The sequence below is a fragment of the Anopheles merus genome, unplaced genomic scaffold, assembly GCF_017562075.2.
Source record: "Anopheles merus strain MAF unplaced genomic scaffold, AmerM5.1 LNR4000311, whole genome shotgun sequence".
NCBI classification, from domain to species: domain Eukaryota; kingdom Metazoa; phylum Arthropoda; class Insecta; order Diptera; family Culicidae; genus Anopheles; species Anopheles merus.
In genome coordinates, this window is record NW_024427891.1 from 33,661 (window position 1) to 47,742 (window position 14,082).

Below are 14,082 nucleotides of genomic sequence, written 5' to 3' on the forward strand. Positions count from 1 at the left end.
GCCTTATAGATCCAAAATTGGCGAATTCTTGTAAAATAGGAAAACCATATGATTTATGTGACAGAAATATTGCAAGTGCTAGTGGGAAATTGATTGCCTCATCAGCGATAGATATTAATTTTTTTAGTCCGAAAATTGTTCAAATGTGCACATTTCTTTTGCATTCTTTTCATTATTTCTGTTTTGGAACAATTGGTACAGATATTCTTAAATGTTTACATGCTGTGATAGATTTAGAAACAGACAATTTAATACTAAAAAAATTCTCAAGTCTTACATATTCCACTTTTTTCTTACTCATCTTCTAAAACTACATTAAATCCAATATTTAGATTGGAACATTTAAATTGTAACGAACAAGCGAAGCTTAAAAAGATACTGGATGCAAACAATTCAGTATTCCACGAGGCGAAACTACAACTAACATGCTCAACAAGAGTAGAATGTGCTATCAATACTAACGATGATGTACCAATACATCAAAAAGTATATCCACATCCAGCGACGTATACACAAGAGGTCAATAATCAAATCAAAACCCTTTTAGATAACGGTATTATAAGACCGTCTCACTCCGCGTGGACAGCTCCTGTGTGGATAGTCCCGAAAAAATAGATGCATCGGGAGAAAAAAAAATTCGTATGGTTGTTAACTACCGAAAGCTTAACCAGAAAACAATTGCCAATCGATATCCGATGCCAGAAATAAATTACGTAATTGATCAGCTTAAGGGGCATCAATACTTCACCACATTGGACCTGGCATCAGGATTTTACCAAATTCGCATGAGACCATGTGATATTGAAAAAACAGCATTTTCAATTAATAGTGGTAAGTACGAGTTCCTACGAATGCCTTTTGGGCTGAAAAATGGCCCAGCAATTTTTCAGAGAGTGATCGATGATGTACTTCGCAGTGAAATTGGCAAAACATGCTAAGTGTATATGGACGCTGTAATTGTATTTGGTAAAAGCTTTGAAGAACATTTAAACAATTTAAACAATATTTATGCAATTATTAAGCAACGCTAATTTAAAAGTACAGATCGATAAATCAAAATTTCTACACGAGAAAATCGAATTTTTAGGTTATATTATAACTTCTGAAGGCATTAAACCGAATTATAAAAAATAGAAGCAATAAGCAGATACCCAGAACCTTCCAACATAAAAGAATTGCGTGGGTTTTTAGGAATGATGGGATATTATAAAAGATTTATCAAAGATTTTGCTAGAATAGCTAAACCGCTAACAAATTTATTAAGAGGTGACGAAAGTAAGGCTTCAAAAAAGAAAATAGATTTATCTATTGCTGAAAAAGCATGTTTTCAAAAACTCAAAAGCATTATATCGTCAGAAGATATTCTTATCTATCCGGATTACAGTAAACCTTTCTTACCTACAACTGACGCTTCTGACATAGCAATAGGTGCCGTATTATCACAAGGTCAGATTGGCAAAGATAGACCAATTCATTTTGCCTCCAGATCATTGTCAAAGACAGAGGAAAAATATTCTGTTCCCGAAAAGGAAATGTTGGCAATATTTTGAGCTCTCAAAATATTCCGTAACTATCTGAATGGTACTAAATTTACAGTTTTGACAGATCACCAACCATTAACATTTGCCTTATCCGCAGAAAATACTAATGCCAAATTGAAACGTTGGAAATCGTACCTAGAGGAGCATGATTTCGAAATCCCTTACAAGCCATTAAACACTAATGTTGTGGCGGATGCTTTGAGCAGAAATGTATGTTCTTTGACTGGTACTCAACACTCGGCTGAAACATCGGATGATTTTTTTATAATCAGTACAGAAACACCGCTTAATGCATTCAAACATCAAGTGATAATTAAAAACGGTTGTGATAATGTGCAACGAAGACAGATATTTTCATCGCATAACCGAATAACAACATCATTGAATGACACTAATGAAATTTCTTTATTACAGGTTTATAAGAAGTACTTCGACCCATCAAAAATAAATGGGTTATTTACATCCGAAGCGATAATGGGAAAAATTCAAGAAGTATATAGGAAGTATTTTGGTAATAGAAATTTATTGAAAATTAGATACATTCAAAAATTAGTTTGAGACATAGAGGACGAAGAAGAACAATGGCAAATTGCTAAAACAGAGCATGTTCGAGCTCATAGATTTGCAGAAGAAAATACACAGCAAATTCTTCGAATATTTTGCAAAATAAAAGCAAAATCGAAAAAAATCTAAAGAATGCCAAACTTGTCATGAAAATAAGTACAATCGAAAACCAATTGACTATCCTATTCAAAAAACTCCAATACCATCTAACCCGTTTGAAATAGCTCATATTGATATACTGTTTCTTGAAAATAATTACTTTCTTACTTACATAGATAAATTCTCCAAATTTGCCCAAATTAAATTAATTGAATCTAGAGCAGCTATCGACATTTTACCAGCTTTTAAGGAAATAACTACAAAATTCTTTCCACTTAAAACCTTGGTGATGCACGGAGAAAAGTCTTTTTGCTCTAGAGAATTGGAATTATTTTATAAAGCATACAACATAGAAACATATGTAACGGCTACGGGAAGAAGTCAAATGAATGGTATCATCGAAAGATTTCATTCAACATTATTAGAAATCTATAGAATAACAAAAATGAAAATCCAACATTTTGTACACCAGATCTTGTCGAGCTTTCCGTACAAAAATATAACAGTTCAATCCATTCAGTAACCAAACATACTCCTATTTAAGTTATCTTGCCTTCATTAAGATCGTCTGACATAATTAATAATGTACACAAAAATCTGATCCAGAAACATACTCCTAGTTTTTCACAACAAAAATAAAAAATCTGTCGCAATAGACATAAATAATGACACTTACGAAAAGACTAGAGCAAGACTTAAACATAAACCAAGGTACAAAAAGAAAAATATTATGAACATAAACAATAGTACAGTTCTATTAGAAGGTAATAGAAAAGTTCATAAAAATGACCTTAAAATTAGATAAAAAATTAGAAGAACTTAAAAAAATATGCATGACTTATCAACGTTCCTTATAAATTTAAATTGAATTCTTAACATAATCGATTAATTAATCAACTTAATTTAAATCAACTTAATTTAACCATCCTATGTGTATGTGACACACCACTATATTTACCAATAGCTATAGCCAAGCACCATATTCATATAAGATAAGCCGTACACTCATACATAAAACATAAGGTTAGGATTAGAGTTGATAGGAATCAAACTAGAAGGAATAAAGACAGTTAGAATCTGGAACTCAAAGCGTTCGCTTCATTTATTTATTTATTTATTTGAATCAAAGTTATCGGGCAGTATGCCTAAATAACTTAATCCTTACAGAGTACAAGTTTAAAGTATGGCCCTAGAACTAACTTGAATATGCTGACGCAGCTGACTATCGGATTGATTGAAATCTGCTGATAACCCTAACCTATTATACACATCAATCATTTTAAGCAGTGGATCATTGGCACCAAAACCAGTCGATCTAAAAGAGCTTCTAAGTAGCTTTCTACTTCTAAGACCTCTAGAGGGAGTAGAAAAGCAAATAAAATTTAAAATGTCAGGTGCATCAAGCGGCCAATAAATAATCTTTGCGCCGCAATGAAATTTGCACGAGCTACCGTAAAATCTAAAAGTAGCTGAGAGCGATCCAAACGTAGCTGAAAACGATCCAAACGTAGCTGACAACGATTCAGACGAAGCTGATTGCGATCCATTTTCATGGATTGCGATCCATAGCAACCGGATAAAGATTCAGAGGAAAGTGAGAACAGGTGTAACATAAAAATTCCTCTATAATTGCACACATTAGTTTTGTCAGATTTTTTATAAACAGGAAACATCCACGATGATTTCCAAAGCCGCGGGAAGCATTTCGATTGCAAGGATTTGTTGAATAATTTGGTCAGTATGGGCATGAGAGCAGCCTTGCAGTTAATCAGAATTGCGCTGAGAATATTGTCAGGCCCAGGTGCGTAGGAAAGCTTCAACAACGAAATAGCAGATTCCATCTCATCATCGTTGATTAGTGGTGTGTATAAATTAACCTCATCATTTATGAAGGATAAAGCCGATGTTGAGTTAGACGGTACCGAGGAATTGTTGGTGTACACAGAAGAGAAATATGAGGCAAATGCACTGCAAAACTCTTCATCTCCGGTAATGGTGTTTCCCTCAAACTGCATCGAGGAAGGAAGTCGTCCACAGGATTCCTTATCTTTAGCAAATTTCCAGAATGATGTGGGATGTCTTTTGATATTGATTTCAATTTTCCTGACGTAGTTGGCGTAGGCGGTTCGGTTCAGCTGCTTATATATTTTAGAGGCGCGAGCAAAATTTATTTGATTAGTGCTGTTTTTTAGTCGATGCAGTTTTTTAAGGGCAAATGATCTTCGACGTTTAGCCAAACGTAGTGCAGAATTGGTCTATGGTGGATGAGCACGAACATTAAACCGTGGAATGAATTGTTCAAACAGTTTATTCATTTGAGAAGAACATTCAGCCACACTGATTTGATCCGATTGTAGCATATCTGATACACAAAACTTATTATAATACACACTATCAGCTATAGACACATTGTAACACACTTTGGAAAGCCAAATCACACCATCGCAACACATTCATTATAACACATCAGCAAATCAATCCACACCATAGCTAAATACCTAGACCATACCGTCCATAGAAAAAAACCATTGAGACACATTAACGAAAACAACCGAAACGCGCAACATAAGCAATTCAAGCGCGAGCGCATCGTATGTGCTAAACACACAGAGAAAAACAGCCTGAATTGCAAGCGCACTGCTTGTCCAAAATACGTAGCGAGAAGATCAGGGTAGCTCGCGAGCGGCCTGTATGCTTAAAAGCCATGCAGAAAAAACAGATTAGCTCGCGAGCGCACTGGCTATCCAAAATCCATGCAGAAAAATAAGCTTAGCTCGCGAGCACACTGCCTATCCAAAAAATCCAAGCAGAAAAAACAGCCTAGCTCGTGAGCGCACTGCCTATCCAAAATACGTAGCGAGAAGATCAGGGTAGCTTGCGAGCGGCCTGTATGCTTAAAATCCATTCAGAAAAAACAGCCTAGCTCGTGAGCGCCCAGCCTATCCAAAATCCATGCAGAAAAAAACAGCCTAGCTCGCGAGCGCACTGCCTATTCAAAATACGTAGCCAGAAGATCAGGATAGCTCGCAAATGACCTGTGCGCTAAAAACCCATACAGAAAAAAACAGCCTAGCTCGCAAGCGCCAATATGCCTGACGAGAAAGTTTAGCTAGCTCGCTCTTGAGCGTGCTGTGGTGCGCCAAGAGAGACTGCGAAGTATGACTTCTTCTGTCATTGCCTTGTACATGGGGTTCGTGCACTTTAGAGGGTTTGATAATTGAATCTGAGTTTAGAGAAGCTACATTTCTATTCTGCTGCCAAACAACTGTTTTTTTTTTAACGAAGGATGTTTTGAGATGCAAAAAATGAATTTACTGTGGTTTAAATCAAATTTTCCTTGTAATAGCTTCATCGTTGTTTCTCTGCAGGAATTCATTTATTTCATATTACCACAGTAAAACATTGAAGCTATTTTAAACTTAATCGGAATCCCTGTATCTGCTGCTTGGAACACATTGATGGAAGGGAGAAAAATCGCCTCACACTATGATAACGATCCGTTTACAATACGCACACTGTTTGACATGCTGCTCTTTCATTTCCTGTCTGGTTATTGCTATTGTCTGCAAAGTTCGTTATTTTATGAATGAACGGATACAGTTTGATCTCGAGTTTGATCGAGATGGGGCCCTATCTCAGTACCCCACGCAAACAACCCGCTTGGCAAAGAGTAACTCATTTTAATGCCTCTCGCTACCCCTGGCCTTAGTTTTGAAGGAATCATGCGACACACTCGCACTCCACTACCCCATCCCATGGAAAAACGCTCCCACCATCGAGGTGTTGACCAAAATTTCGCTGTGTGCATGAGACACACACTCGCACTCCTCCCGCCCTCCACAGCTGAACGCACCCACCGATGCGAAGATGGGAGAATTTTTGCTCTGAGCGTGAGACCCTGAAGCGCAAGAGATGACACTATGTGTAAAGACGATCATAATTCGATATGGTCAAAAAGCGTCAATTATCGTTTCATTTATCTGGTAATGATGTTTTCACTTCATCAAAATTTTAAACATTAACAACTAGGCTGATAACAATTGTTGAAATGTAAATCAGAATAAATTAAATTCATTTGAAGTAAAATAAATTCCATTATACTCTATTTTGACCATATGATCAACACTTTTACATAGTGCTATTTACTTTGTATTCTTCACTCTCGCGCTGTGTTGTGATCGTTCGAAACTCATTGCCAGAACGAATGCAAATTTCATTTTGGAAGGATCGGTGCCGGAAGATGCAGCGAAAATTATGAAATGATAATAGAAAAGTGGTTAAGTTAATCGTGAAAGATGTCAACGCAGGCGTAAATGCAGTTTGTTTTGTTACATGATCTACGGGTAAGTGCATGCATAAGAAGAAGAATCTTCCAAATGATGTTTGTGTTCTAACAATCGTACTGCTTTCAATGTTTGTTTAATCTTCTATTATTTTCCATCACACGTAGCTATTTCATCACCAAAGCTCCTGATAACAGATCAAAGCAGATGGATAGGGCATACAGAGTCGCCGTTTAACTTAAAATATCTTCGTGATCGGTAAGTTTTAAATAGTAGTAGTTTTGTTCACCATTCTAATGCTCAATATATCTTTCATTCCTCAGGCAAACGCATCAAACAGCAAGTGTTTCTCTTCCAACAGCACGTACCATCGGTGGATCAAGCAGCTAACGATTTGATCGCCAGTACGCGCCATCAAGAATTGATATTTTGCCAAACAGTACTGTGAATAAAAAACTGCACACTTACTGTAGGAATTTCCTGGAATTTTTGGTCGGCCTACGCTCGCGGGAATGGTGGGTCCGTTGAGGAGCAGGAAAGAAAGGGTGGGAGCGAGGATTAACCAAAAACGCGGCATTGAGAATGAGGGGAGGGGCGCTCAGCACTCACGCTGGGTAACTCAGGATGCTTGAAATAAAATGTTAACAAGCATCGATTTCAAGCATGCATGTCGCGCGACATTTTGCCAAGCGGGAATGAGACCCCAAATTTTGAGTGATTCAGGCCGAGGGGTATGAGGAAGCTTGAGGAAGCAAGGAGAAACGCGCTGCAATCAGAGTTCCCGTCCGTCAAAATGAGTGTATTTTTTGAGTGATTTGAGTACCGTCCCCCCCACGCAAACAATGAGACCCCAAATTTTGAGTGATTCAGGCCGAGGGGTATGAGGAAGCTTGAGGAAGCTTGAGGAAGCAAGGAGAAACGCGCTGCGATGAGAGTTCGCATTCTGTTTTACACGCGTGCTTCACTAACACCAATACAAATACCGTGCTTTGACGAGCCGTCTGTGAATGTGTGTGTCTTCTTTCAGCGAGCTCAACAACTTGGAGCTGCTCGTCACATCGTGTTGTCTCGCTTACACTACAGCATCGAACCATCACTCTGTATGTCCCCCTCCAACGCGTACAAAACCACCAGTACAGCGCGACGCTTTGCCGGAGATGGTTGTGCGCGTTTTGTTCTAAGTCCCGCGCGCAGTGTTTGTGCGCTGGTGCGCATTTCGTTCAAAGTCTCGTGCGCTGGTATGTTTTGGTGAAGTGTGAAGTGAACAAACAATGTGCACAGACGCACATGCTGTGCGGGCAACGACATGTAAGGATCCATTTATTCACAGATATGTGTTTGCTGGATGGAGGTCGTACTTAGCAGTACGACGACATGATGTGTGTTTTTGTCAGGTTCTAAATGTGTTACGAAAGTTTACATTAAGTTTCAATAAAGTGTTTAATGTCACCAAAAATGACCGTGTTTGTGTTTGCTTTTAGAATTATTGCGCATTTGCGATCGTGTCTATGCATGAAAGAAAACGAGAAACGAAAGAAACAACTATCTTTATATGTGTTCGTAGCATGACGAAAAGAACACAACACATTGAGAACTGCAGAGCTCACCGTGCGTTGTGGGTGGGGAGGGGGAGGGTTCGCGGGAGGATGTAACTCATTCCTCTAAGAGTAACTGCTAACGGAGGACGGTACTCAAATCACTCAAAAAATACACTCATTTTGCCGGACGGGGGAGGACGGCACTCAAATCACTCCAAAAAAACACTCATTTTGCTTGCTACATCTCCTCCCCTTTCCCCCTCTCCTAGAACTCATATAAACAATGTTAGTGAGAGAATGGGAAGAGACGGAGGAGCATCCCCGTCCGGCAAAATGAGTGTATTTTTGAGTGATTTGAGTGACGCTAGCGACCACCCGTCCGGCAAAATGAGTATATTTTTTGAGTGATTTGAGTGACGCTAGCGAAGTACAGTCCCGTCTGTCAAAATGAGTGTATTTTTTGAGTGATTTGAGTACCATCCCCCGTTAGCAGTTACTCTTGGAGGAATGAGTAACACCTCGTGCGAGCCCTCCCCCCAAGTAGCAGAGCCGATGTTGTTGAGAGGTTTTTCTGTGAGCCAAAGCGAGAGGCCCTGTCTTCTCTCTCTAGATTTTGCACGGCAAACCGCCGCCCGTGTAGAGGTGTGTGCGTGTGACGAAAATTTATAGATGAAATACGGGGGAAGCGGGGTTTGAAGTCTTTCGTTCGTCACACACACATGCATTTACCAGCGGATATCGCTGCACCGAGTATAGCCATCTCTCTCGATCCACCATGATTTTTCTGCTATCGCGCTCATCCGGGTGTTAGGCATCCTCAGTCTGTCCAGATCTTTCCCTATGGAAGGATGTATTGAAGTGAGGTGCGATTTCTTGTGCGACGTACTTTGCTCGTCTACGTTTTGGGCAGCGTTCCTTCTTCTTCAGTTATGGAATGATTTATCCTAGCAAATTGTTGAGGTAAAATTCATGCTCACATGTGTGCTTGTGCAGCTTCGTTCAACTAACCTTTGGCGTCTAAAAAGTTACAGGTGTGCGCGCTATTTATCAACGACTACCTGCTAGCCTCGTCAACAAACTTCAAAGTGAGCGACGCAAAGAAAACGTTTTCCAGTTTTAAAATATTAAGGTAAGTTTTGATCTAATCATATGTGTTAAACTCTCCATGGTAATACATACTACTTACATTCATTATTGCTTCATTCAGCTCCCTGTGAGGACGTCATTACTTAACAGAAGCCGGTTCAACACGCGCAGCTCCTGTTCATGACGTCATCACTAAACTGAAGCCAGCTGAACATGCGCCGCACGGATGGTAAATTTGGAAGGGGGAAAGCGTTCACACAGCGGGAGTATGCCAAAACACATGTGGGAAGGGAGAGCTATATTATTCAATAAACAGCATGCGAATGTGTGCTTAAAGCAAATGTGAACAGCCTCATAATTTCTATAAGCAATCCGAAAAAGGGGGTGGAACAAACACATTGGTATGCGTGAGCGGCTGACGAAACCAGAACGTTTAGATGTGTGCGTGACGGATGGTTCGGGCGCCTTTAGCGATGCTCTCGACAAGCCTGCAAACGAGAGCTTCGTAGAGAGCTTTGTAGAGAACTCAGATTACACAGGCCGCCGTCGGTTTTTGCGTCCTTGGGCCCCTCCCCACCCAGAATGTACGGTGCGCTCTGCAGTTGTCAATGTGTTCGTGTTCTTTCCAGTCATGCTACCAACACATCCAAAGATATTTGTTTCTTTCGATTCTCGTTTTGTTTCATGCATTGCCACGATCGCGAGTACGCACTTATTCTAACAACAAACACAAACACGGTCATTTTTGGTTACATTAAATACTTTATTGAAACTTAATGTAAACTCTCGTAACACATTTAGAACCTGACAAAAACACGCATCATGTCGTCGTACTGCTAAGTACGACCTCCATCCAGCAAACACATATCTGTGAATAAATGGACCCTTACCTGTCGTTGCCCGCACCGCATGTGCGTCTGCGCACACTGTTTGTTCACATCACACTTCACCAAAACACACCGGCGCACGAGACTTTGAAAGAAATGCGCACCAACGCAGAAACACTGCGCGCGGAACTTAAAACAAAACGCGCACAACCATCTCCGGCAAAGCGTCGCGCTGTACTGGTGGTTTTGTACGCGTTGGAGGGGGGGCATACTTAGCGATGGTTCGATGCTGTAGTGTAAGCGAGACAACACGATGTGACGAGCAGCTCCAAGTTGTTGAGCTCGCTGAAAGAAGACACACACATTCACAGACGGCTCGTCAAAGCACGGTATTTGTATTGGTGTTAGTGAAGCGCGCGTGTAAAACAGAATGCGAACTCTCATCGCAGCGCGTTTCTCCTTGCTTTCTCAAGCTTCCTCATACCCCTCGGCCTGAATCACTCAAAATTTGGGGTCTCATTGTTTGCGTGGCCGATTTGCTATCTCCGGCAAAGCGTCGCGCTGTACTGGTGGTTTTGTACGCGTAGGAAGGGGGACATACGATGCTGTAGTGTAAGCGAGACAACACGATGTGACGAGCAGCTCCAAGTTGCTGATCTCGCTGAAAGAATACACACACATTCACAGACGGTTTGTCAAAGCACGGTATTTGTATTGGTGTTAGTGAAGCGCGCGTGTAAAACAGAATGCGAACTCTCATCGTAGCGCGTTTCTCCTTGCTTCCTCAAGCTTCCTCAAGCTTCCTCATACCTCTCGGCCTGAATCACTCAAAATTTGGGCTCTCATTGTTTGCGTGGTAAATTTTAACGCTCGCGAATGAGTGCAAGCAGGTGCGGTATAGAAGATAGAGCAAGACAGCCCAGTTATTGTTCAAGCTAGGTCCAAAATGTTTCCTTGGGTAACTGTACCCAAATAGCCAGCTCGTACTTTATAGCTGATTTAGGGCTGTTTAACGAAAAATCGTTCCGATGTCGTGCTGTGGCTGATTAAGAGATAGACGGTACTTTGCGGAACTATGGAGCTTTTTAATAGGCACATGGTCCTTTTTGGAACTTTGCGGCTGATTAGCACTATGTGTAGGGTTAATGGTGGAACTTGAAGGCTTGTTAAGAAAGCGTACCGAACTTGGTGGAACTTTATAGCTTTTTAATGCATGACATCGGTACGAGATGGCTCTTGTCAAAGTGTCAAAGACGGACGCCGGCAATAATCTCATTGCTGCTGCACAAGTTAGATTCGTTAATTGAAGAATGAATATTGAGTGAAGTAATTGTGAATTATCGGTAAATTGTGTAAAATTTTGTGTAATTCATCAATACAAAAGATTTAAAAATATACATAAGTGTTTAAACGAAACAAATCTTTTGTTTATTTCATCGATGACGCTTGCTTGAAAATAAAACACAAAGAAAAATAATCCCGGCCATCGTGGCATCAGGAAGCTGCTTAGGCGCTGTTTGAAAGACCCACATAGAACTTTGATGCTGTTTATCTACTGCAAAAGGCGAATAAGAGCAAAGATCTTTAGCGTGCCAAAATGAGCTGCTTAAGCAATTATGGCTATTTGGGTAATTTACAAAAGTTATGGTATTGTAATAAAAAAATTAAAACGAATAACAATCGAATTGAATATCAAAACATGCATTCATGATATCAATATAACATTATAATTTCCTCTCATGGTTAGATAAATTTAATTACTTATTACAACTGTTTAGGATTGAAATGCGCCAAAATATAGGCAATTTGATTTACACCGTAGTTAAGCCATAAAACCAATAGCAGCGCCATCTCAAGGCAATGACACAACTACCCCCTTTGCACAATAGCGCCATCTACGTAGTTAGTTATGCAAATCATGGGGTCAAAGGGTGGTGACTTGACTAATAATTAGGAAACATTTGTATGTCCACGGAAAGAGGGGAAATGAAGCCAGCGTACAAACCCAAAATGTAAACATCGCTAACGGAACACAGCAATTTGTAATGAGTACCCCTAGAAATACCTTCAGAATTCAGTTAACAGCACAGATTTTGGAGCTTGAATTTAATTCTACATCTTCATATCACCTTGCTAGCAAATCTTGCATAGAGTCCTTGGCGGGTAGCTCTTGCTTGACACTTGTTAGCGCTCTCCGGTGAATATGGTAACTGTGCTGATTTTTGCTCCCATACAAAACTCGAGTCGCGAGTTTAACTATCTAGTGTAGGGTGCAATCCTACACATTTTGGTCCTTCGAACCGGATAGCCGGAAACCCTGAAATTCCGGTATGTTACGTAGTAAAGTGAAGTAACAGTGAAAAAGTGAAGACATGCCAAACATGGCGGTAAACATTCTTCGAACCAGTGACGACGACATCTGATGAATAACATCCCTTCGTGGTGCGCGTTGACTCGGGCAACGGCACACGGCTGGCCAGCGCAGGTTCATCCACTGGCAGCCGATTCTTCCCTTCGTGGTGCGCGTTGTTTCGGACAACGGCACACGGCTGGCCAGCACAGGTTCATCCACTGGCAGCCGACTCATCCCTTCGTGGTGCGCGTTGATTTGGACAACGACACACGGTTGGCCAGCGCAGGATCATCCACTGGCAACCGATTCTTCCCTTCGTGGTGCGCGTTGATTTGGTCAACGGCACACGGCTGGCCAGCGCAGGTTCATCCACTGGCAGCCAACTCATCCCTTCGTGGTGCGCGTTGATTTGGACAACGGCACACGGTTGGCCAGCGCAGGATCATTCACTGGCAACCGATTCTTCCCTTCGTGGTGCGCGTTGATTTGGTCAACGGCACACGGCTGGCCAGCGCAGGTTCATCCACTGGCAGCCGACTCATCCCTTCGTGGTGCGCGTTGATTTGGACAACGGCACACGGTTGGCCAGCGCAGGATCATCCACTGGCAACCGATTCTTCCCTTCGTGGTGCGCGTTGATTTGGTCAACGGCACACGGCTGGCCAGCGCAGGTTCATCCACTGGCAACCGATTCTTCCCTTCGTGGTGCGCGTTGATTTGGACAACGGCACACGGTTGGCCAGCGCAGGTTCATCCACTGGCAGCCGACTCATCCCTTCGTGGTGCGCGTTGATTTGGTCAACGGCACACGGTTGGCCAGCGCAGGATCATCCACTGGCAGCCGATTCTTACCTTCGGGTGCGCGTTGATTTGGTCAACGGCACACGGCTGGCCAGCGCAGGGTCATCCACTGGCAAACCGATTCTTCCCTTCGTGGTGCGCGTTGATTTGGTCAACGGCACACGGCTGGCCAGCGCAGGTTCATCCACTGGCAGCCGACTCATCCCTTCGTGGTGCGCGTTGACTCGGGCAACGGCACACGGCTGGCCAGCGCAGGATCATCCACTGGCAGCCGATTCTTCCCTTCGTGGTGCGCGTTGACTCGGACAACGGCACACTGCTCACTTAGCGTGAGATTCATTTCATCATTCGGCACATTTCATTGGAAATAATTGTATCGCAAAAAATCAGCGTCGAATTAAGTAATGCCAACAACTCGATCCACATCGAAACGTACGGAAAGCCAAGCAATGCAATCAGAAAACGCAACACCTCAGCCTGAGATGCAAGCCTCGCACTCAAAAACACAAGCTGAAGCCATGGAGTCCAAAGCAAAAGCAGTTGCTGAACAATCATTCCATGATGCAGAGTTTTCTACTAACCAACGTGAGCTGAAGATGTTGCGACTGCATCATTCTAGTCAGCAGCGAAAACTCGCAAAGTTGCTGGAAGACGTCACAACAACACCAGTAAATGCAACTACATACAACGTAAAATACAGTTACCTGCAAGATCTAAAAGCAAAACAAACAGAGATCTTTGAGAAAATAGTAGCCCTGGACCCAATAGACCTCGAAAACGACTTTCTGACGACGAAGCATGTGCTTGTATGTACATGAAGTTAGACACCATGATAGCACACGGAACTCCAATTGCTGCAGCTACTGCAGTGACTTCCGTGGTATCTTCTTCATTACATCATCTGAACATCCTGATGCCAACATTTGATGGAACATATGAACAGTGGCCTAAGTTCAAGGCCATGTTCCTGGATATTGTGAAGGAATCTAG

The 14,082-nt window shown here is 41.7% G+C and overlaps 2 long non-coding RNA genes across 3 annotated transcripts; one reads left to right on the top strand and one right to left on the bottom strand.

The window, feature by feature from the left end:
* Positions 1-8,926: 8,926 nt before the first annotated feature.
* On the bottom strand, positions 8,927-9,316 carry LOC121602133. The gene is made up of 3 exons (XR_006006294.1): positions 9,212-9,316; positions 9,034-9,103; positions 8,927-8,969 (listed from the first exon to the last, which is right to left on the bottom strand). It is a non-coding gene; the product is annotated as an uncharacterized LOC121602133 (long non-coding RNA).
* On the top strand, positions 8,944-9,320 carry LOC121602131. 2 transcript variants are annotated; one of them, XR_006006292.1, is made up of 3 exons: positions 8,944-8,985; positions 9,057-9,154; positions 9,233-9,320. It is a non-coding gene; the product is annotated as an uncharacterized LOC121602131 (long non-coding RNA). The 2 variants fall into 2 exon arrangements; XR_006006293.1 differs by having other exon boundaries at positions 8,947-8,985; positions 9,051-9,154.
* The last annotated feature ends 4,762 nt before the right edge of the window (positions 9,321-14,082 follow it).